This window comes from Amblyomma americanum, chromosome 7, assembly GCF_052857255.1.
Source record: "Amblyomma americanum isolate KBUSLIRL-KWMA chromosome 7, ASM5285725v1, whole genome shotgun sequence".
Taxonomy (NCBI): domain Eukaryota; kingdom Metazoa; phylum Arthropoda; class Arachnida; order Ixodida; family Ixodidae; genus Amblyomma; species Amblyomma americanum.
This window is the reverse complement of record NC_135503.1, coordinates 167,897,701-167,919,808: the sequence shown is the minus strand read 5'-3', so window position 1 is coordinate 167,919,808 and position 22,108 is coordinate 167,897,701. Positions and strand designations below refer to the sequence as shown.

Here is a 22,108-nt window from a genome sequence, read left to right as displayed (position 1 = left end):
TGGGAGACAGCCAGACTGGTGACGACCGATTGAAACATGTTGACTCCGGTTAGTTAAATAATCATTTATCCAGGAAATAAATATAGGCGGAAGTCCAATAGTTTTTAGTTTTAGAATAAGGCTGTGGTGTGGAACTTTGTCAAACGCTTTACTGAAATCTAGAAAGATCGCGTCAATCTGGCTGTTATTGTCAAGTGATGCCGCAAATGAATGGATAACTGAAAGTAGTTGAGTTACTGTGGAAAACCCTTTGCGAAAACCATGCTGGTAATCTGTCAGAATGTTGTTGCGATCTAAGAATTCATTAATGCTAGTTGCGACAATATGTTCCATTAAATTGCAGCAAGATGACGTTAAGTATATAGGTCGATAATTGGTCACCTGAAGGCGGTCGCCTTTTTTAAATACAGGTACGACTCGGGCTATCTTCCAGTCCTCAGGTACACACTCGGTTAACAATGACGCGCGAAATATAATAACCAAAACCCTGGCCAGAGATTCAGCATACCTCCGAAGAAAACCGTTAGGAATATCGTCGGGCCCTGGGGATGATTTAGTTTTCAGGTTTAGTAACATTGAAACGACACCATCATACGAGATGAAGTTAACTTCAGATGGATGTGCTGAAGTTGTGCTTGGTGCATCGTACGGTTTTGGTTTAGAAAATACACTGTGAAAGTAATTGTTAAAATGGTGAGCAATGGCAGGCTGATTGGTAACCGTTGTACCGTTGATAGTCATTTCTGATATAGGGGCTTTTTTATCGCTAATGTGGCGCCAGAATTTACCCGGGTCGTTTTTTATGAAGTTCGGCAGAGTTGTTTTGAAATAATAATCTTTTGAACGGCGTACAGCAAGGGCGAGGTTTTCTCTTAAATGGTTGATTGTGCTCTGCTGTGCACGATGCTTTTTTAGCCTTTTGATTCGGCGTCTGAGATGAATGATACTGCGTGTCATCCAAGGCGTCTGCTTGCGAATGTTTTTCTATTTTACAGGTATGAAATTTATAAGGCAATAGTGACACATTTTCTTAAACTGATTCCAGAGTGCGCAGGCGTCGGTTCCATCAAATTCGACAATGCATGTTTCAAGATGCTCAATAACTGAGGCGTCATCGGCACGTGTGAAGTCCATGATACGATGTGCTTTACATGTTTTTGTCTTGGCAAGCGGCTTTATGGGAATGAAAACACTAACAAGATGATGATCTGAAAGTCCTGGTGCGACAGACACGTTGCAATCATGTAAAACATGGGGAACAAATGCAAGATCCAACACTGAATTACTCATGCGAAATTCGCGGGTTGGCTCGCGAACCACTTGACACAAGTTGTGCGTGAACATAATGTCGAATACAATATCCACGTTTTTTTTGTACCCGGAACATGGCTGCAGACGTTCCCAGTCAACGCCAGGTAAGTTGAAATCACCGAATAGCAATATTTTACTCTTTTTCTAATTTGACATGTGAACTTGTAAATTAGTTAGATAATCTTGCGTTACATTAGGAGGCCTGTAAACCGCATACAAAATAAAGCAATGTCCCCAGCAAAACAGTTTCATGCAAAGGCACTCAAGATCAGGTACATCTTCTAGCGAAACAGCGTGTATATTATTTTTAATGAGTACTGCAACACCTCCACCTCTCGAGGGCCTATCCTTGCGAAATACCTTGTACGAGGGTGGAAAGAAGAGGTCGTCGGTAATCTCGCTGTGCAGCCAAGTTTCTGTTATAACCGCAACGTGAGGGTTATGTTGTAGAAGGATTTCAAGCTGCTCGGTTTTATTGGCGACGCTTCGAGCGTTAACATTAATTATTCGGAGATGCTTATTCACTGTCACTGTCGCAATTCCTTTGTCACCTCTATTACGTTTATGTTGGGGAAATCGGTATTTAGAAGCAGAGACCTTTTTATGGCTTAGAATTGCGTGATCTATGGAGTTTACTGCACCACTGAAGGCGTTAAGGGTCGTGTCTGTTTCGTACGATAGTTTTTTCGCAAAGGCACCTTGTCGTTCTTTTCATAGTCCCAAACGTAGGCTTGACTGTTGATAAAAATTTTGTCGAAAACTAATGAAACTTTGTCGCCTTTATCGCGGTTCGGCTTGGTACTGTTCCAGAGATTTCTTCTTATGTCTCTTGTTTTATAGGAAAAGTCTTCACCGATCGATATACCACTGTCTTTCAGTTTACGTCCTTGCTTTAGAATTTTGGTTTTTTGACGGGAGTCCAGCAGCTTGAATATAACTGGCCTAGTTTTGTTCTCTGCAGGTTTTCCCAAACGATGAATGCGCTCTATGGTAACTGGTGCGAGATCAAGTTTGTCCTGAATGATCTTTTGGTTAACATCACGCTCCAAGGACTCAGAAGTCTCGTCATCTTCTTCTTTGAAGCCGTAAACAATTAAGTTCGATCTACGGCTGCGGTTTTCCAAGTCATCTATTCTGTTTTCCAGGTTTTGAATTACACGATTCATAGATTCGAGCTGGTCTTGACAGAGAACGATTTTGGCTTCCAGTCTCGATACTGCGTCTAGTTTAGTTTCTATGTCAGTCAACCGTTTTTCTTTGATCTCTGATGTCTGCAGCTATATCTTCCAGTTGTTTTGAAAGTTGTGCATTATTGGGACCCGGATTTGTCTCAATATCACCATCCAGAGCTAACAATTCTTTCACGTACAGAGCAACTCGATAGAAGAACCAACACATCCGTGGGCACGGCAGCAGAAATAGAAAGGGATCACTAGAAGGAATACATTTTGCGTAGCGTTTCCTCACCTGCGGAATGAAGAGGAACGGATTACGTGACCGCATCCCTGAAATGCCACCGTGCCCAGTGGGCGCGCCGGTCCCGAGTGGGTCATTTATAGGCTGGTGATGTGGTGGCGCTGTTCCTTGGTCATGCACGATGTCATCGGTGCGTGTAGCCGCTGACTGTCTTATCATGAAATTCCAGGGCGTCGGATGAAGCACAGGATTCACGTGAAAGGCGGTGATGTTCTGGATGACGAACTTCTTTTCATGCACAGGCGGCCCGGCGAAGCAGCTGGCGATGGCCAACAGCACACCGATCCACAACTGCGGAATGAAGAGGAACGGATTACGTGACCGCATCCCTGAAATGCCACCGTGCCCAGTGGGCGCGCCGGTCCCGAGTGGGTTATTTATAGGCTGGTGATGTGGTGGCGCTCTTCCTTGGTCATGCACGCTGTCATCGGTGCGTAGCCGCTGACTGTCTTATCATTAAATTCCAGGGCGTCGGATGAAGCACAGGATCCACGTGAAAGGCGGTGATGTTCTGGATGACGAACTCCTTTTCATGCACAGGCGGCCCGGCGAAGCAGCTGGCGATGGCCAACAGCACACCGATCCACAACTGCGGAATGAAGAGGAACGAATTACGTGACCGCGTCCCTTAAATGCCACCGTGCCCAATGTCACTTTAGTAACGGCGTTGTAGAAAGGGATACACGGAGAACAACTTATGCGATTGCAGTGCTGAGAACGTCATTCGGAGTCAGCTGTGAAGCTTTAAAATGGCGCACAACAGTGCCATGAAAAAAAGAATAAAGGAGAGAGTAAACGAAGGAAGGGATGCTGCAGTGGAGGACTCCGCCAGGGCCTCGGCAAAGAGCGGCGCCTCTCTTCTTTCATTCTCACCTTCTTGCGTAACTCCCCAAGCTTTATTTCGCATCTTTCCTTTCATCCCTCTCGCCCTCACCCCGCCAGCTTTAGCTGCCATTAAGGTGTTCGCCTAGGTATGTAAAAGCTACAGTGCAATTTCCTTTCCTCCAAAGACTGAGCTGCTGAGTCCGATGCCGCGTTCACGAGGAGCGAAGAAGAAAGAGTCCACGAAGGGTTTTCACGAAAAGTGTGCGCCGCGGGATGCCCGTAGATTTTCCATTCCGGTGTAAGTTGATGTTCTCCATTCCGACGGAAAAGTCGAAAGCGTGTTGATATCCGAAATGAACGTGCAAGACAACACCGGTAGCGGTGGTGCTGGCTCACAAAGCGGCAAAGCCCGGTCGCCGAACGGATGCCAGAAAGTGAGGCTAAGCAAAGTTCCTATATGTGCTCGAAACAAACAGGCCGGACCCAATTGACAAAACACGCTCGAAAAGAGAGGTGAGGCCAAGTATCTGAACTTGCGCGAATTATAAAAGAAACGCCAAGTAGCTATTTGTTCGTCGGGCTGGCTCGTCGCTTGAGTAAAATGTCTGCAAATATGCTTCTGCATGCGCTACCATCCGCTTAGCGTGCATGCGCCAGACCGGAAGCTGCGAATTCGAACCAGCACACGCTGAATAATGCGCATGTCAGAAGTTTAACTCCACTAAATTTTATGATAGAAAGACAGTTTTCCAATTTTACACGGCTCTTCGAAATTGGTTAGGCCTTCTTTATTTCTAAAGTAACACTGACGAAAGACGAGGAGTTAGAGCAGGTGACTCGATGTCACAAAATTCGGCACATATTCGAAAAATGGCGCTGCGCGTAAGCAATCTCGCCGCGCGCGGTAAAATGAAACAATAAAAAACAACGGGCAGGGACCCCCGGAGAGCGCGTAAACCTTGCGTGGGCTTTCCACTCAGCTCGCAGGCGCGGCGCCAGAGTAAACATAGCCACGCTCGGCGTCGATTTCTGTAGAATGTCTGAGTAGTTTCTACTCATCGTCGACGGAGAAGGCGTGGCCTTGACCGCGCTAAATGATACCCTCTCCCCTCCGCTCTCTCGCCGGCGTCTTAGCATGCGAGAAGGAACCAGAAATTTCTGGAAGGCGGTTTCTGCGCTCGACCAATGGGGTCGCGCGCCCGTCGCGCGAAGAAGAAGTTTGTACGGTTGAAGCTTCGTGTATGTGCGCGCCTACCCTGGCGCGAAGAACACACAGACGCGGTCTGCGCCTATAAATGAGGGGCTGCAACCGCCGTCTGTTAGCCCGAGCCGCCGTTTAAGCTTCCGAGAAGCGCGCCGGCTCGACTCCCGAGAGAACACCACTCGACCATCCACGGACCAGCGAGGCAACGTGCGCCAACCTGCGGATCAGCCCCGTCGTGCTCCTCAGGTCGTCGGACTGTTGCAGTGCCCGGTGAAAAAAATTGTATTTGTTCGTCTCTCTCTGCGTTAGTGCACTTTAGGTGCAAAGATTTTGTTGTATTGCAATCTCTCTCGGTTGCTACATTGCATGAGTTGCATTTTATTTGTAAATCACTTTGCATGTGCTCGTACGAGTGATTGTGAAATTCTCTGTATCGCCTCTTAGCTGTATAAACTTTGTTTTCTTTTGTGAACCTTTGGCTCCGAACCATTCTCTGGCTTGCACCAAACGACCAACCCCCTTCTGGTTTCCGGCTGAGCTTGCCACGCTGAGTCGATGGCATCTCCTTTGTGACAGAGACTGCTACCCCCACACGCTCCATGGGTGTATGGGAGCGCACGAAAAAGGGTGCGAAGTGGTGACACTCTAACGGCGGTGTTACGATGACTTCTAGCACCTTCCAGATATCGAGTGTTTCACTTCAGATGTTAGTTTTTAAAAATACGCTTTTTGAATTTGGACAACAATTTCAAAAGTGTAGTGCATCACAATAGAGATAAGAGGTGCAAACTAGTAGACTGGCTAACTAATATTGAATAGTTAACTTATGAACCGTTATTACGGGGCTGCTTATTTATTGAGAGGCGTGTAGCCCACCGTACGTAATACTCATATCTGTTTCTAGAATTTGTAAAACGCAGTTACCCTCGGCGCTGTAGCGCAACCGGTTTTGCCTGGATTGCGCCTAAATAGATGCATTTTCAAAAATCAAGCGGGCAAAGCAATCGAAACAGTGAAACTCTGTTGGGGCCACAGTGACGTGGGTTACTATAGCGGCATCAGCAGCTCTGGCCTGCTTGAAGACTGTCGCTTATCGTCCGGTGCACCTCGAAGGTAGCCTGCAGAACACGCTTTCCCGTTATAAGCAAAATCGATGAAATCACCGAGAAGCGTTCAGCGTATCAATGGAAGTAGACACTGGATGAGTGGGGGAGCATCTTGATGTCGCTGAAAGTCCCAAGCCAGAAGGCCCCGGCGTTGAAGGGTGTTTTCCATGTGAATGTGATGTCGGATGTTGACCTCGCGGATGGTGTGCTGCAGTGGGGGCCAGGCAGCAGCGCGTTCAAGTGCACCTACATTGTTGTGTTTATACAGCCCAGGTTTGGTGTGCTGTGTAGGCCCATGAAGGCGTTCGAGATTCTTGATGTCCGCCAGAGAGAATGTATATAGCAGAGCGCCATATAAGATCTTTCCCATGACAACAGCCATAACTAGGGTGCGACAAGTATGTTGTTCTAGTCCTCCGAATTTGTTACACAGGTCACGTATTCTGTGTATCATGGCCGGTCATGCCTGTCGTAATTTGAGCACACACATTTGGGGGCTGTTGCAGCTCGCGTAAGGCATACCAAGTACACTGATCTGTCCGTTCCGGAATTGTGTGGTATGTGGCCCAATATGGAATGTGATGCGAATGTCGGGATTTGTCCGATGCTTACAATCTATGCTGATAAGTTCCGTTTTCTGAGGGGAAACTCGCGGGCATATTTCGATAAGGGCGGTTTCCAGGCTGCCTGTTTTGCGACCAGCATGCTTTCTTTATCAGTGTAGTCTGCCGCTTCGGTCTATATGCTGATGTCATCAGCATAGATCGCGAATCGGGCCGCAGTGGTAATTTCGACGTTTCGTGCTACTCTGTACATGGCCAGATTGAGCAGCATGGGCCCCAAGATGGAACCCTGGGGAACTCCTCTAGCCAAGTAATAGGTGCTTCAGATCCATCTAGGCACCATGCCATGTATAGGAACTGGTCGGGCTACAAGGAAATTCCTAATACAATTCTGGGCACGTTGGTTATGGTAGCTATAAGTGAGCTCTTCGAGCATAACATAGTAGCGAATGTTATCGAACGCTTTGTGCATATCGACTGCCAGCAAGTAGTCTGTCAGGGCATGCGTGTTGTGCGATTGATGACGCGCCACATGGGCCAGAGACAATCGTCAGTGCCTAGATTAGGGCGAAAGCTCGTCAGATCTGGACGATAACCAGATCGAACTGCTTCGAGATATTATGAAATAGTCATGTGAATCATATTCTCGATAGTATTACAAAGTTGAGGTCAAGGAGATTGCTCTGAGTGAGACTGCTACGATTCTTGCAGTCTATAGCAGGTTACGGTATTGGGTAAATACGAGAGAGTTTGAATTCATTAAGAACAGTCCCTGAAGCCCAGAGATCGTTAATGACCTCTAAGAGCGCTTCCTGAGCATCAGCTCCAAAGTAACGAGGTTCCTGCCAAGTTACTCGATCGTAGGCGGATGCAGATTGAGAGCAACCTGGTTTGATTGGAGCAAGAATTTCATGCTGAAGGCGTGATAGAGATCGGGACCAGACTCTGTGATGACCTGACCGCCTGGAGGCGTGGACGTTGTGAGAGACGCGTGGTGAAAGAAGGCCGTAGCGACCTCTTTCTCTACTGAAACGGGGCCAGAATACATGAGTTCAGTGAGCGAATGGGGACTCTTCCCTTTGCCACTGAGGCTGCGAAACATGCGCCATAATCCCTGAAGTCTCGGTACTCGGCTAAAGCGGTCGCAGGTGGAATGCCATGCCTCGCCTTGTTGAAGCTGGTACTCACATATTAAATTGAACTAACGCTTAACTTTCATGAGATCAAAATGGCGCTTGCCACGCGAACGGTATCTTTGCACCAGACGATGCGGTTCTATCCAGAGATTGGTCAAATGTTTGTCCATCAGCTGAATAGTGTCATCACATGGAACTGTTTCTCGCCTGAGGGTGCGAGGTTGTAGTAGGACATTTAGGAGGCTTTCGACTGCCGTAAAGATACAGTGGCATGGGTCTGAAAAGCCTTCCTATTAGTGACAAAGGTCGTGGTTTTAACACGGAGACGTTTGCGACTAAGCGCCAAGAGAAAGGTGATCGCTGCCCCACGACTCGTCACACACTGTCCAGTGCCACAAGGCGTCTGAATGTGCGGTACCCTGGAAGTGAACGGAGCCCACGCGTTTCCTCGAGAAGAAAAAAACAGTGGGCAGCGCTTTAGAACATCTGAAGGTTCGAAGTTGGGGACCAGTTCGATTATAGCTGCGACAGTTTCAGTGAATGCCTTGAACCGCGGAACACATGATGACGGCAGTGGTTTCCGGCGCTTGTCGTCATCAGTGACGACAGTGTGCTGGAGATAGTCGAACGTAGTCGGGAACCGGCTTTGCATGGTGTTCAGTGCTTGCGTTTACATGCTGACCATTCCGCCTCAGAGCGCTTGCTCTAGTTTGTGAGACTTTGCCTTAGGAGGCCAATAATATGTGACTAAGCTGAATCTGAGTCAATGACCGGCTTGACATGGTGTGCTGTCGACTCGCTTTGATGGGAAACTGAAGTTTTGCTGCTGCGCTTAGGAGGGTTGGAACGTGCTTGTTTTTTTTTTCTCATTCAACACTAGCTCTCGCAATTTCTTATTTTCTTCTCGGAGTTCGTAGGTTTCATTCGTGGACCACCGATGAGTTGAGTAAGGTAAGGAGCAGCAGCATTTTGAGCCCAAGTAACCATGTGTGTGTTGTGTTATGATTAATGGCACATAGGCAGCTTAGGCCATCATGCACCAAGCTCAAGGTATAGGAAACGTTTTCTGCATGTTTTTAGAGACATAAAAATCATCTATAGTGTAGAGGACCTTAAACATTCGCAAAATCTAGTAAAAATAGACAAAAACAATTATTAGAAATGGCTGATCGCAAAATCCTTAAAGACGGTTTGGCAGCTTCATCGGCCATCCTTGGCTAGGCAAGGATCTCGAGGCTCCTAAACAATCAAATAGAGACCTCAGCCTTCTTCTCAGGAACGAGAAAGTGACTGAGAGATATTAAAAATCAATCAAAACCTGTATTAGCAATCACCGTTCTTGAAGAAATTCTGTTTCCTTTAAAAAACTAAAAACTTCAGATATATGCATAATGTCAATATCACTTAAGAGCAGTGGTGGGTGAAAAGGGATGTATTCATCAGTAATGTTGGCTGAAGCACATTTTTCTTACTTTTCTTCAGTTTTGAGCATGACAATAATTTATGGTTTACTGAGTTCTCTTCCACAGTTTCCGCATAGCGGTCTGTCTTGTTTTGTTAACAGACAATATTCTTATGTGCGTCCCATGCAAAGTAGACAAAGTTACGTTTCTGAAACGTTTGTGATGCGTTCATGATTTCTATTCTCCCAAAATGGATTTCACGAAGTGCTGCTTACTTCGTTTGTTTTCGCAAGTCGCTAGCCATTTATCTTTCAATTTAGTGTGTTTTAAAGGGGCTCTAATAATGTTCCTGTATGCCTGGGATGGTAAAGTCCGCCGCTTCACGAGATTGTCAAGCACCAATTTTTTAATGCGCTTTGTAGAAGCTATCTGTTGTCAAAATTTAAATTTCAGCGTATTCGCGCCTTGCCCTCTCCTTTCGTCCCTTTTTGCATGCTGGAAGGATGGCGCTCCTCCGCCGGCCTCACCTCCGGGACCCGCCGGACCCGCCGGAGCTACACGGTTTATTGGGCGCGGCAATGGTAGCTACCTGTAGTCCGAAAGAATCTAATTGATACCACCCTTCAACTTGTATACGCAGGCGCGAGCGACGGAGGAGAGTGCGCGCATGAAAACGTCGCCGGGAAGGGTTCGCTTGCTTTCGCGAGTGATTGTGGGTTCTCTGCTGCGTATAGAAGTGTACTATTTGACTCAAGTTTTTATGACGACACAGTGCCCTCAGAAGGTGTTTCAGTGCTTTTTTACTTTCATACAGTGTCTTGAGGCACTTTTCTTGATTTCTCCGCTGCATGCTCGTAAAGCTCATGTGTCTGCGCTCTCATTTTCCTATACCTCGACATGGCTCGACACTGTTGCGCTCAGGGGGCATGGCCGGATTGTAGAGGGGACAAGGGAGATCGGAGATGGGGTTGCGAAGAAGACAAGAAAAACTTTTTACAACTATCTACATTTTGTACACGTACAACAACTGGAAGTGCTTCTCAGTAAGAGTCTCGATGAGAGGGAGCTTCTCAGCCGTACTCGGGGTCGAGTTTTATAGGGTTTTAACGCGACAGCGTTAATGAGCTCGTGTAGCAGAAAATCCGCTGTCGTGGGCGGCGTTGGCCGTGAGCGAAAAAACAAATTTATTGGCCTAGCCCTGCAAGGCGATGATATACGTGGCGTAAGCGCGGTGACTTCTGGTTCGGAAGAGTTAATAAATAGAATGCGATAAATGCATTCAATCATCATCAACTTCATCATCATCATCATCAGCTGACTACACCCACTGCGGGGCAAAGGCCTCTCCAACGCCTCCCCAATTAACCCTGTCATTTGCCAGCTGCGCCCACCCTATGCCTCCAAACTTGCTAATCTCAACCGTCCACCTAACCTTCTGCCGTCCCCTGCTATGTTTGCCTTTTCTAAAAATCTAATCCGTTACCCTTAAGGATCAGGGGTTATCTTGCGTTCGCAGTACATGCCCTGCCCAAGCCCATTTCTTCCTCTTGATTTTGACTAGGATGTCATTAACACGCGTTTGTTCCCTCACCCACTCGGCCCGCTTCCGGTCTTTTAACGTTAAACCTATCAATTTCCTTTCCATGGCTCGCTGTGCTGTCCTTAACTTAAGCTGAACCCTTTTCGTTAGCCTCCACGTTTCTGCCCCGTAGGTGAGTACCGGTAGGATACAGGTGTAGTAAACTTTTCTCTGGAGGGGTATTGGTAACCTCCTATTCATGATCTGAGAGAACCTGCCATATCCGCTCTACCCCATTCGGCTACTTTAACTACCTTATCAATATTGCTAATTACATTGCTCTCCTTGTCTCTTAACACATACATCGGGTTTTTCCCTATGCCCAGCTTCCCCTTCTCCGCTTTTAGGCTACCTCCGTTCTTTAGAGCATGCTCGAGTCTCTCCATATTAAAGTTCCTTATGTCGGATACCTTACGCTTTGTGTTGTGCCTTTATTCACGGTTAAACATGGAGCTGTCATGGCGGAGTGGTAGCGTCTCCGCCTCAAACGCCAAAGGCCCTGGTTCGGTTCCCAGCCTCGACACAGGGCTTTTTTTACTCACATTTGTGACGTCACTGCTCCTCGCGCATACGTAGCACGGCTCTCCAGGATGCACGCGAAACTGGTCAACCTCGGCCAGTGCAGCTTATGCTACAGAATCCTCCTCCTCGCACTTCTCCTCCTCCTGCTCCTCCTCTTCTTCCTCCTCCTCCTCGTAACCCCACTGCCCCAACAGATAGCGCACGACGGCAGCGCCTCCTGCTGGTCTCGTTCGGGCACAGTGAGGCTGTGCGATCACGCAGGACTCATGCGGTGAGCGGCGAACAACGCAGCGCACATCCAAAGCGCGTTCACCACGAAACGCGGCTTGCTGCCCGTTCGTTCGGCGCGGAAGCTATGCTGGCGTTCGTGGCATCGGGTTTGTCGAGAACGATGTGCCGACCGACTACGACTGCAACTTGAGTCCAACATGTTTCGGCAAGGCGTCTGGCACGTCAAACCCAACGTGGTTTGCCGTTCCGCACTTCCGTTCCACCGTACGTAGCAGAGCGATTTGACTCAGGAGCAAGGCGTCTGGCCGAATGGGCGATGGCGTTCCGTGGACTCCCTCACGTCACGTTCCGCTCTTAAAGGCGAAGCTTTAGCGTCCTCCAATTTTTTTCTTCCCTGAAATCCTTAGATGAAGACCGGGTCTGCCGAGAAAGGAGGGTCCTGAAACATTCACTGTGGCACTCGTCATGCACTTTCTCCTTAGGGAAGACTCCCCTATCATGTGTTGAGCATGAGAGGAGGATGCCATCTACGTCGTGCCGACGGCGCAATGTCTGCGAGTGGCGCTCTCACGGTTCCCAGCTGGTCGCACGTGTTCCTCATCAGTGCACCGCCCGGGCTACTCACAAGGCCACCCGGGGTAGGGAAATCACTCGCCGGCAGCTTCCCCTCTGAATACGAATGCCGCTTTCAAAACATGATGACTAGAACCCGCTGCGCCTGGATCCGCTTGGAGCGTTCATTTGCGGTCGCCCTTGTAAGCTCTGCGCTGGCGGCTTTCAGAGGAGACTTACTTTCCCCGCTGCAGTGAATAAACCGGGTGGGGGGGGGGGGGGGTAGACTTTGCATCGCCTTCACTGACTCAACGGCAGCCCGTGGGAAAGTCCGCTGCATCTTCGCCAGTTTCCCACACGGCAAAAGCGAAACGTAACAGCAACCTAGAGCATCTTATCCTGTGACCTGTGTTGTGACTTAGAGTTTCGTTATATGCTTCCGACTAGAGGTCAACTGTATTTCTAGAATAAAGTGCATAAGGTAGGCTCAGTGAGTCAGTGTAAATTATGCTGTTTTCCATAATGTAACTTATTTTTCTGCCCGCAGTACACAAACCGCATAACATTCATCACTGGAAATCGATGCACAATTTGACGATGTTACTTTTTTTTTCAGTTTCCTTGTACTACAGCACTGCACTCCCCACATATTTTGTAGATTTTGAGTCGTCTGTGTAGAATTCTGTGCAGCTTGCATTATTGTCTTTAATAGCCAAATATTCCTATAGTATGTGACCACGTGACATTTGGCTTTCGAGAAGTTGTGTTGATGTGAACTCACACACAGACAGTAGGCTCTACCACAATGGCAGTGGATTGTGTGTTGGGGAAATTTCAGGTGCCGCATCTAGCAATCCTAATACTTGCCATTCATCTTCGATGCGTATTAACAGAGGTCTTATAGATTGGGGCTTTTTATTGCAGAGTATTGGAGGGCCACTTTGTGGCTAAATGATTAGAGAGGTATTTCGCTAGGGACTTCATAATTAGCATACATGCGCAAATAAGCATTTGTGATGACCCCCATAATGCGCAGGTCCACACGGGACGGAGAGGCAAAGAGACACCGTATGGCTCAGTTTAAACAAACAGGTATATTCAATAATTACACATGGTTAAGGTTATACATCAGAGGCTGGGGCGTCCGAGCTTACGTGCCGACGACTTCATGGGGGCGATGGAGTGGCTCCGGAGTTGGGCTCGAGCGGTTGCTGGCAGAAGCTGCACGCCGTCGGGCTTCGGCGCTGAAGGCCCTCTTCGCTAACGATGTCGTCCTGAGCGTGGATGCAGTAGAATTTCAATAGTCGTCCGTTTCTTCGAGGATGGATCACAAACCCTTCCTCTAGTGTCGTTCGGCTTGGAAGATGAACAGGAGGCGAGCTTGTAGATGATGACAGCAGAGCATAATTTTACAACAGAACAAACTTTGCACTACTTTACTCATCGACCGGGCAGGTTAGTGCCTAAGTAGCATCACATTACATGCTAAGCATGGAGCCCCAGCTCAGACTGGACTGGACTGCATCCGTTTACATGTGCTTTTAAGCACTTGATTAACAAAGGACTAAGGGCGGTCATTTCCAGTGGCCCGCCCAAAGCATCAATTCTCCAATCCAAAATAACATGCGAGATGGGACCACCCCTTTGGGTTGGGCTTAGCCTCGAACCCAGAGTCTGTTAACAATACAAACTAAATAAACAACAAAAACGCCACCACTCTCTCTCACGTGAGAGTATACACAGGCTCTCTCTTCGGAGCTAATTCACTAGCGCCTGTCTTACCACATTCTTGGCGAGTACTGCCTGTCCGCCATGACAGGTGTCCGTCGCGGCCCTTCTGGGAAGCTGTGGGTGCCTTCCCGGCGATAGCCCACGACAAAAGGGGGGGGGAGGGAAAGAATGTCGTCTTCGCGGTAGCGCATAGCGTCGGCTGTGGTACAGCGCTCTGGCCCGCTGACAGCTCCCTTGTCCTGGAATGTAACCGGAAATTGGGGAGGATAAAGCCTGTTTCCCCGGGGCGGCGGCGGGTCCGGTTTTTCTGGTCGTCACTCAAAGAGCATGGCTGGGTAATTGATGATGCCGCTGTCACGGGTCTCCGTCTACGCCGCGCCGTCGAACGTGGATCCTCGTAGCACACACGGAATGTCACACATTGTTCGATCTCCTATCTGCAAGGGGCGGTTCATCTGCTCTGAAGTACAGATTATTCACGAGGTATGTTCTGTACTCACCAGTTCAGAGACGCAAACCTAGGTCTTGCACCTGATCGAGTCGTTTAAGGTAGGGTGGTCTCGCTAACCCATACACTACACATCCATAATTTAAAGTAGAACGTACTACAGAGCGGCAAATTTGTAAAATACATCTTCTGTCAAATCCGCAGTGTTTTCATGAAAGTACTTTCAGTATGTTCAGACACTGTGAGCGTTGATGTGAGGTAGAAATGCGAGTTTTTTGACAAATATAATGCTTAGAAATTTATCCTGAGGTGGGGCCTGCTTGTAGGCTTCGTTTGAGCGAGAATACAACAGCCACTGTTTTCTGTGTGGAAAAATGACAGCCGTTTCTATCTGACCATGTCACTAGTTTAAATGACGGAACCCAACAGTCACCGATACCAAGGAACATAGGGGATTTCTTTTTGTTTTCTTTTTTGTAGTTTTTATCAAAGTTAGATTAATAAATCCAGGAGAAAAACAAGCATATCGCACCCGGTGCTCTACAAAGTGCGCTACAGCGACGACTTTCCTATCTTCTGCGGTCCGGGCTATTTATGTGTAGTGTAACGGAACCTTGAGAGTGTTCACCGGCGCCACACTCGTGCATAGCAGCGGACGTAATATGTAATGTATTACCGCGAGTGCCATGTAGAAACTTAGTCGAACGGTGATTGCTTTGCAAGGTACCTACGACATCAAGACTTCCAGGTTCGAGGCCATCGAAGAACTTTGCAGTGACGAACTATTTTCTTCTATCCTTTATGTCATAAAGAGCATTTATTTCAATTCTCTTGTCTGCTGAATAGTTCATCAGGCGCTGGTCATAATCAAATCAGAGGAATCATTTAAAACGCTGGTGATATGACTTCTGAGGTTTGTAGTGCCGCAAGTGCAGCATCATGCAGGCGCGCCCATTTGGGCACAAACGCACTACCATGACCCCTTTTCATGGGAACAGCCTGCCCAACAAGGTCGGACTGTGGTCGTTTGCGGTCCGTGTTTTTCCGCACCGCCCGCGAGTTGCGGTTTGTGATATACGAAGCGGCGACCGAGGCTGTGTATAACACGAATGCTGCAGCCTCATGCCACAAGATTGGGCATCGCAAGGAGCAATGCCCCGTTCCAGGGGCTGCAAGATGCTAAACCTGCTGTTTGCGGCAACATGAAGAGGGCACGCCATGCCCGAACGCAGAGCTCAAATGCCGTAACAGCAGTAGTTCTCATTTGGCATGTCCAAAAATTGTCCAAAACGGCGACAAATCCACAAACAAATTGCACAATACAAAAGTATAAACCGGCTACAAAGCAGCAATGCAAGGAAGGGAGCCACAGGGACGTCAGCACAGCGAACTTGAGAATGGAAAGGAAGAAAACTCGTCCAAACCGGTAGCCAAGGCTAAACGGCGCCCTTTCTACACCGGCCCAAAGGCACCCGTCGCACACTGAGAAAGCAGCCAAAACACCTATGCTAAAGTTGCTAAACAGGCGGACGAGCATTTCGAGCGATCAATCGAGATAAATCTGGTCCTGTCTTACATCGCAAACAAAGCGATAAAGCGGCGTGTCGGCAGCTTTGAAGAATGAACTAACAAAACACTGCAAAGATTCGAGGCAATATCTTCCCTGTCCAATGACACCGCTAAAATTTCGAGTGGCGTCTTGAACAACGATTGGCACAATTAGAGCTGTCCATCCTTCAAATGTGCAAGAACTTAGTATTCGGGCCTTTTTTGTTAAACTGCCTTGTTTGTATCCCCACCCTGCTAAAATCCCAACAACGTGATTGTAGTACCAATAAATAAATAAATAGAAACAAGTTTCCGCACCATTATGGAGCGTGTTATGCTTTCGGGGAGGTTCCATTTTGGCACTTCTCATCCGACAATCGCGGCAGCATCAGCTCTACCTGCTCCTCGGGCAACACCAAAGTTAACTGCCTCTAATGCCACACAGCTTCAGCATGACTAACTATTCTTGATTACTGCCGCGGGCAACTGTCCTCGCTTCGCAGCAAGTGAGCGGGCGTGATCGCCCGGTTCCTCAGCATGCAAGACGATAAGAGTTATTAGTTATCGCCATTCAGGAGTGCAACGGCCCAGTGCTGCGAATAATTGGCTATGACGGAGACGTCCCGCCTGAAGACCTTGCTGCACCTGCGGAAAGTGCACGGTACGTGCGGAGAGGAGCAGTGCACGTGCAGCTAGACACGCAACCGTGGTGCAACGCGTCACTCAGCGTCGTCAGTTGCCTGGGTACAAATCTCACCACCGCGCACAATCCTCGTCCTCTACGTTTACGTCGCTCCCGAAAATACGAGGAATAAGGCTAATCGGGGGGGGGGGGGGGGGGGGGGGCACCTGTTGACTTCAGCTTCAGCTCCCATTTTATAAGGCTTTATCCCCAAGATATACTTTTATGCGGGGACTTGAGCTCTCACCATATCGCTCGGGGATACAACACATGCAGCCGGCGAGTCAGACGTGTCATGCAAAGAACCTCAGAGTGGTTGACACTTCTCAACAAGCCCCAAACACACACTCGTCTAGGACAGATATGTCAAAAAGCAGACACGTCACCTGATCTTACCTGGAGCACTTGTCCAAAACTGTTTCGATGGGAAATGTTTGACGACTGCATGGGAAGTGACCATTCTCCAATACTGATACGTTTTCGCAGAGGCCATGCCAACACGATGAAGCCAGATGCCACTACGCGGCTAAGTCTATCACACAATGGGATAAATATCGTCAAGTAGTGGGGCAGCAGCCTCCATCCAGGTTCATTAACCAGCTGGCATCACAGCTGTGCGAATCCAAGCGGAGAGCCACAAAGAGCCTTGGAGTTTCTTCTGACCACCCGGTGCCTGATCGGCATTTGTTCACCTCATGGAATAGAAGGCGGCGGATTCTCGGGAAACAGAGGTGGTCTGATCGTACTCCGTACCAAAAAAAGGAGGTTACGTAACATACAACGCTCCATAGACCATTATACTAATAGGCTCGCATAAGACCACTGGATGGAAATTTGTGCCTCCATCAACGAGCAAACTTATACATCTAATGTTTGGGGCCTCCTGCGTTCCCCCCTCAACCAGCGCAAGACGACCGAGAAGGCGGCGCGTTTTTCCCTCCGAGAAGGAATTGTAGCACCACGTGCTACGATGATCCGGCCGAAGGAAAAGACGACTCGCGCCGGCTTTCGCGCTGTGCGCGAGAAGAGACGCTGCACACTCTGCGCACAGTCTGCGCAGTCTTGTCTACGCTTGGCTGAGTCGGTCTGTAAAATATAATTTGTGGACAGCAGACAATTATGTCGGTGTAGTTCTTATATGCCACAAATTGGTGACTGCGGACTTCGTGCCTTCAGTCTCAGCTCCCGCCCTGCTTCTTCCTCAGCCGCTCTGGTAGGCCTCCCGCTGCCTGGAGCCCGAGCCCCGCTCTCTTCGCCTTTTCTACCTCCTGTGCGCCATGGCCTCGGATTCTTCCTCTGATGCGCCGCCTTCTTCACAACTCTAGTCAGTCCTTCTTGAGTCCTGGGCATGTGCCCTCAAGCTTCCAGAATTCTGGTTGTCGGACACCGAACTTTGGTCCATTACGATACAGAATCATTGTTCCGTCGTCATCACGTCAGTTCGCAGTCGACCATGTACCATGTCGCCGGAGCGCCCAGTACTTCTGCCGTTGTTCGTCGCTCTACGATCCCCACCAGCCCAGCGACCTTACGACCATCAAAAGTCTACGCTCATCCAGCGCACCACCGGCACAGAACAGCGTCGATGGCAGCAGCTCATTACCTCCGAGGAGCTCGGCGACCGCAAACCTACCGACTTGCCACGCCGCATGCGCACACTGGCTACTGGCCTGGTTACATCTACCGACAGTGCCCTTCTGCGGGAACTTTTCCTGCAGCGCCTTCCACAGCAGGTGCGCATCCTGTTGACTGTGTCTTCATCTACGACCCTGCTCTCCTTGGCTCAGCTAACCGACAAGAGTCCCATGGAAGTCGGTTTTCCCTCGGTGGCTGCAGTGCTTCGTCCTCCTGACATCCTGTCCCCCGGTGCGACTGATAGCGATCGCTATTCGCGGCTCCTCGATGCTAACGCGGAGCTCACCCTCCAAGTCGCGCAGCTTGCTGTCGCACACGCCGGACAGTTCGCAACATCGCCATTCCAGCCCCCATCACGCCAGCCACCGTTCTCCTCCTTCAGTTACGATTTGCTGGTACCACCATCGCTACGGCTCCGGTGCACAGCAATTCCGACAGGCCTGGTCCTACGTGGAAAACGGTCGGTCCAAAAACTGACGACGACCAGTGTTCTCGGACCAAGATCCAGTTTCCTCTTCCATGTTACCGACCGTAGCACCAAGATTCGCTACCTCATCGGCACTGTTGTCGAGCTCTGCGTCCTTTCTCCTACACTGGCCGAGCTCTACCATTCTCCTGCCTCGCCTCCGCTCACCACTGTCAACTGATCCACCATACGGACCTACGTTCAAAAGTTGGTGACTCTTGCCATCGGTCTCAGACGACCTTTCGCTGGGTTTTTGTCATCGCGGACATGCGCCTGCCTATAATCGGAGCTAATCTGTTCTTCCTGCAGACGTCTTGCCCCTCAGACACCACGTACGAGAAGGATGACCTTTCCTAAAACGCAACCCACTTAACAAGCCCTTCACTGTGCCCGAGCTGCAGAATGCCCTGCAGCATGCTAATGCGCGTAGTACTCCGGGAGCCGATCAGGTGTGTGTCGCCCATCTACGTAATTTACCCCCCGAGTACATGCAAGCTCTCCAAGAAGAGTTTAACAGAGTCTGGGATACCGGGGTATTGCCCCCTTGGAAGTCATCGGTGGTCAAACCCATTATGAAGCCTTGGCAAGCCACCTCATACCTTATCCAACCTCCGTCTTATGTCCTTAACCTCTTGCGTCTGTAAAGTCATGGAAAGCATGGTCAACAAACGATTAATGTGGTACCTTGAAGATAACGACCTCCTGGCTCCTTTGCAGTATGGATTCCGCCCTGGACTGCATACACAAGATGTGCTGCTCCGCCTCCAAGAGGACGTCCTCGACCCTAACTCTATGCACCCAAGATCTGTTATCGGAGTTCACATACGCAAGGCCTTTGATGCCGTCCCACACAGCACCATGATGAGAAAAGCTCGCAACCTTGGACCCAGAGGAAAAATATACAACTTCGTAGCTGGTTTCCTAGAGGAGGGGAGCTAGCAGGTACATGTTGGTCAGGAAACCAGTTCTATCCACCCCAACTTAGTAGGCGTCCCTGAGTTCCGTGGTCTCCCCAACACTGTTTAATATAGCTATGCACCAACTACCCATGGGTCTTGTGGACGTACCTGGCATGCAGCACGCGCTTTATGCTCACGACGTCACCGCGTGGAGAAATCAGGGCCCATGACATCATTCACGACTGCGCCACGGAGACTGGTTTACACACTGCCCCAGATGAAACTGAATTTGTCATCATTCACGGTGACCGATCCACAATAACCAAAAAGGAGGAGAAACGGTGTTTTAAAGATTCCATCGGCAACCAATCCATTGCACGAAAGCGGACTATCCGAATACTTGGCATTCACTTGGACGAGAACTTCACAGCGAACACCTGGGCCCAACGCGTCAAAAAACAAATTCCGCACGTTTTACGAAGAATCAGTAACCGCACCCGCGCAGTACACGACTATGAAATGCGGCAATTTATCGAGGCTTTTCTCGTCGCCCGCATCATGTACGGGCTGCCGTACATCCTCTTAACCCTACGCAGTTGATCGCGATTGACTGCTTACTTAACGAAGCCAGACTCACCGTCACAGGACTTCCGAGGTGCACACGCCTTGATGCGGTCAAGAGCTGCAGCAAGCTCAATGACCTCTCAGAGATCCTCGACATGCACAATCACACGCAGCAGACGAGACTTCGTGGCAAAAACGCCGGGCGGCACACGAGCTCACTATCCCTCAAATGAACGTGTTGTGCGCACGGGCGCTGCACTTCCTGCAGACGGCATCAGCCACACTTGCTATTCCACTGCGTGGTACGACCAGACAACTGAGAATCAGGGCCGATATCATCATACATCGGCAGAAGCGCCACCCAATACCCGATCCGAGCTAATGGCCATTTTAGACTATTTGGAACCGGCTTTCGCAGTTTCTTCTGAAACTATGGGTTTATGGGAGTTTAACGTCCTAAAGCGACTCAGGCTATGAGAGACGCCGTAGTGAAGGGCTCCAGAAATTTCAACCACCTGGGGTTCTTTAACGTGCACTGATATCGCACAGTACACGAGCCTCTAGAATTTCGCCTCCATCGAAATTAGACCGCCACGGCCGGGATCGAACCCGCGTCTTTCGGGCCAGCAGCCGAGCGCCGTAACCACTCAGCCACCGCGGCGGCCTCTTCTGAAACTGATCCCATTCACCATCGTGTGTAAACGGACTCTCGAACTGCCTACCGGGCATGCGCCGACTTTCCTTATACGGACCCTGCAATGCAGAAGATAAGGAATAGTGCATGCCTGTTTTCGGTCCCCGCGCACTGGGTCCTCGCAGCCCCCCACCCCCCGCTGGGTTCCCGCTCCACTGGTCCCGCGCAATGGGGTATCCCTGGAAATGAAAAGGCTCATGCATTAGCACGTGCTCATCTCTCTGCTCTGCTAGTCAGAGCTTCCGCTATTCTTCCGTCGCTACCACACACGAGGTTGCAGATCCAATCGCGAAGAGGCTTGTGACGAAACTACATAGCGCCGCCTACCTCACGGCAGTGGGCAACCGCCTCTCTGTATCTGCGCTTCCCCCGATGGTATTCAAGAGACGAGAATCAGTCCTGCTGCCGCGAATTCAAGCAGACACCGTCCTTACTCCCTTCTGGTTCAACCGTTTTCACCGGGGCTGCACGACGCCGCCTGTATCTGGTTCCTGCTCCAGGTGCAACTGCCGCGCGGACCTTAACCACCTGTTCTGGAAATGTCCTCTCTACACATCACTTTGTCTTCGAGCCCTGGCCACTAAGGGACGCCATGACCTTCTTCTATCTGAACCTGAACCTGCCCCGATACTTCGTCTCCAGATCGAGCCATCGAGCTCTGGTGGGCACTCCTCGTGTTCATCCAATACTCGGAGGCGCCGCTGGTCGCCAATCGGCTGCGCAACGCCCACGAGAGGCACGCAGCCTCCACTTAGCTGCCTCCAGGAAGCTTGCATAAAACGGACGCAGCCTTACCCCTTCTCCTTTACAGCACCGCCTCCCCTTCCACCGTAGCGCCTTCGGCGCATTTTACGGAGGAATAAACATGGTTTGAATCAATCGAGCTTCAGCTATAGTGTTTTTAAAATTTAGGAAGTTCTCCTGTGTCGAGTACTTGCGAAATTTACTCCGTGATTTCTTTTCTTGTTTTTTTTCTTCATCCTTGCAGTGTTGTGTCTAGCACACGTTGTGGTTTTGTCGCGCCACTCCTGAAGACTGAGGAATAAATAAGTGTGCAGCAGTTATTCGATTCGTGCACGTTTTATTTACTTGAACAATGCTGAGAGTTTCTAAAACTATTTTTCTAAAGTGACATTTGCTCTAAAAAGTTGCCAGTCTCCTCAATGAAGCTTCCAACGTCGCGCTTTTGTTGGGATGATTGCCGGCGCAGATGTTAAACTTATTAGTACAGGGAACTGATCACTGCTACATAGCTTGCCGATGACGACCAATTTAAAATCACTAAAAACAGACGGTAAACTAAGAGACAAATTTTCACAGCTCATTTTCGCAAAGGTTGGGGAGCACTATGTTGCCTTTTTCCTTATTACAAAGACATACATTATATGTGAGTTTAAAATATTCGATTATTTGACCCTTAGAGTCAAAGCGTTCGCTTCCCAAAAAAGAGTAGGGAGCGTTAAAATCACGATCTACCAGACATGCCTCGAGGAGTTAATTGATCAATTCTAGATCATGAACTGTCGTTGTGAG

The 22,108-nt window shown here is 49.2% G+C and overlaps 1 protein-coding gene and 1 pseudogene across 1 annotated transcript in view; both read left to right on the top strand.

Moving 5' to 3' along the window:
• LOC144097579 (uncharacterized) overlaps positions 1-22,108 on the top strand; it is a 955,709-nt gene that overhangs the window by 700,904 nt on the left and 232,697 nt on the right. The gene's annotated exons all lie outside the window — the stretch shown is intronic.
• LOC144096890 (uncharacterized) lies at positions 19,280-21,330 on the top strand (annotated as a pseudogene).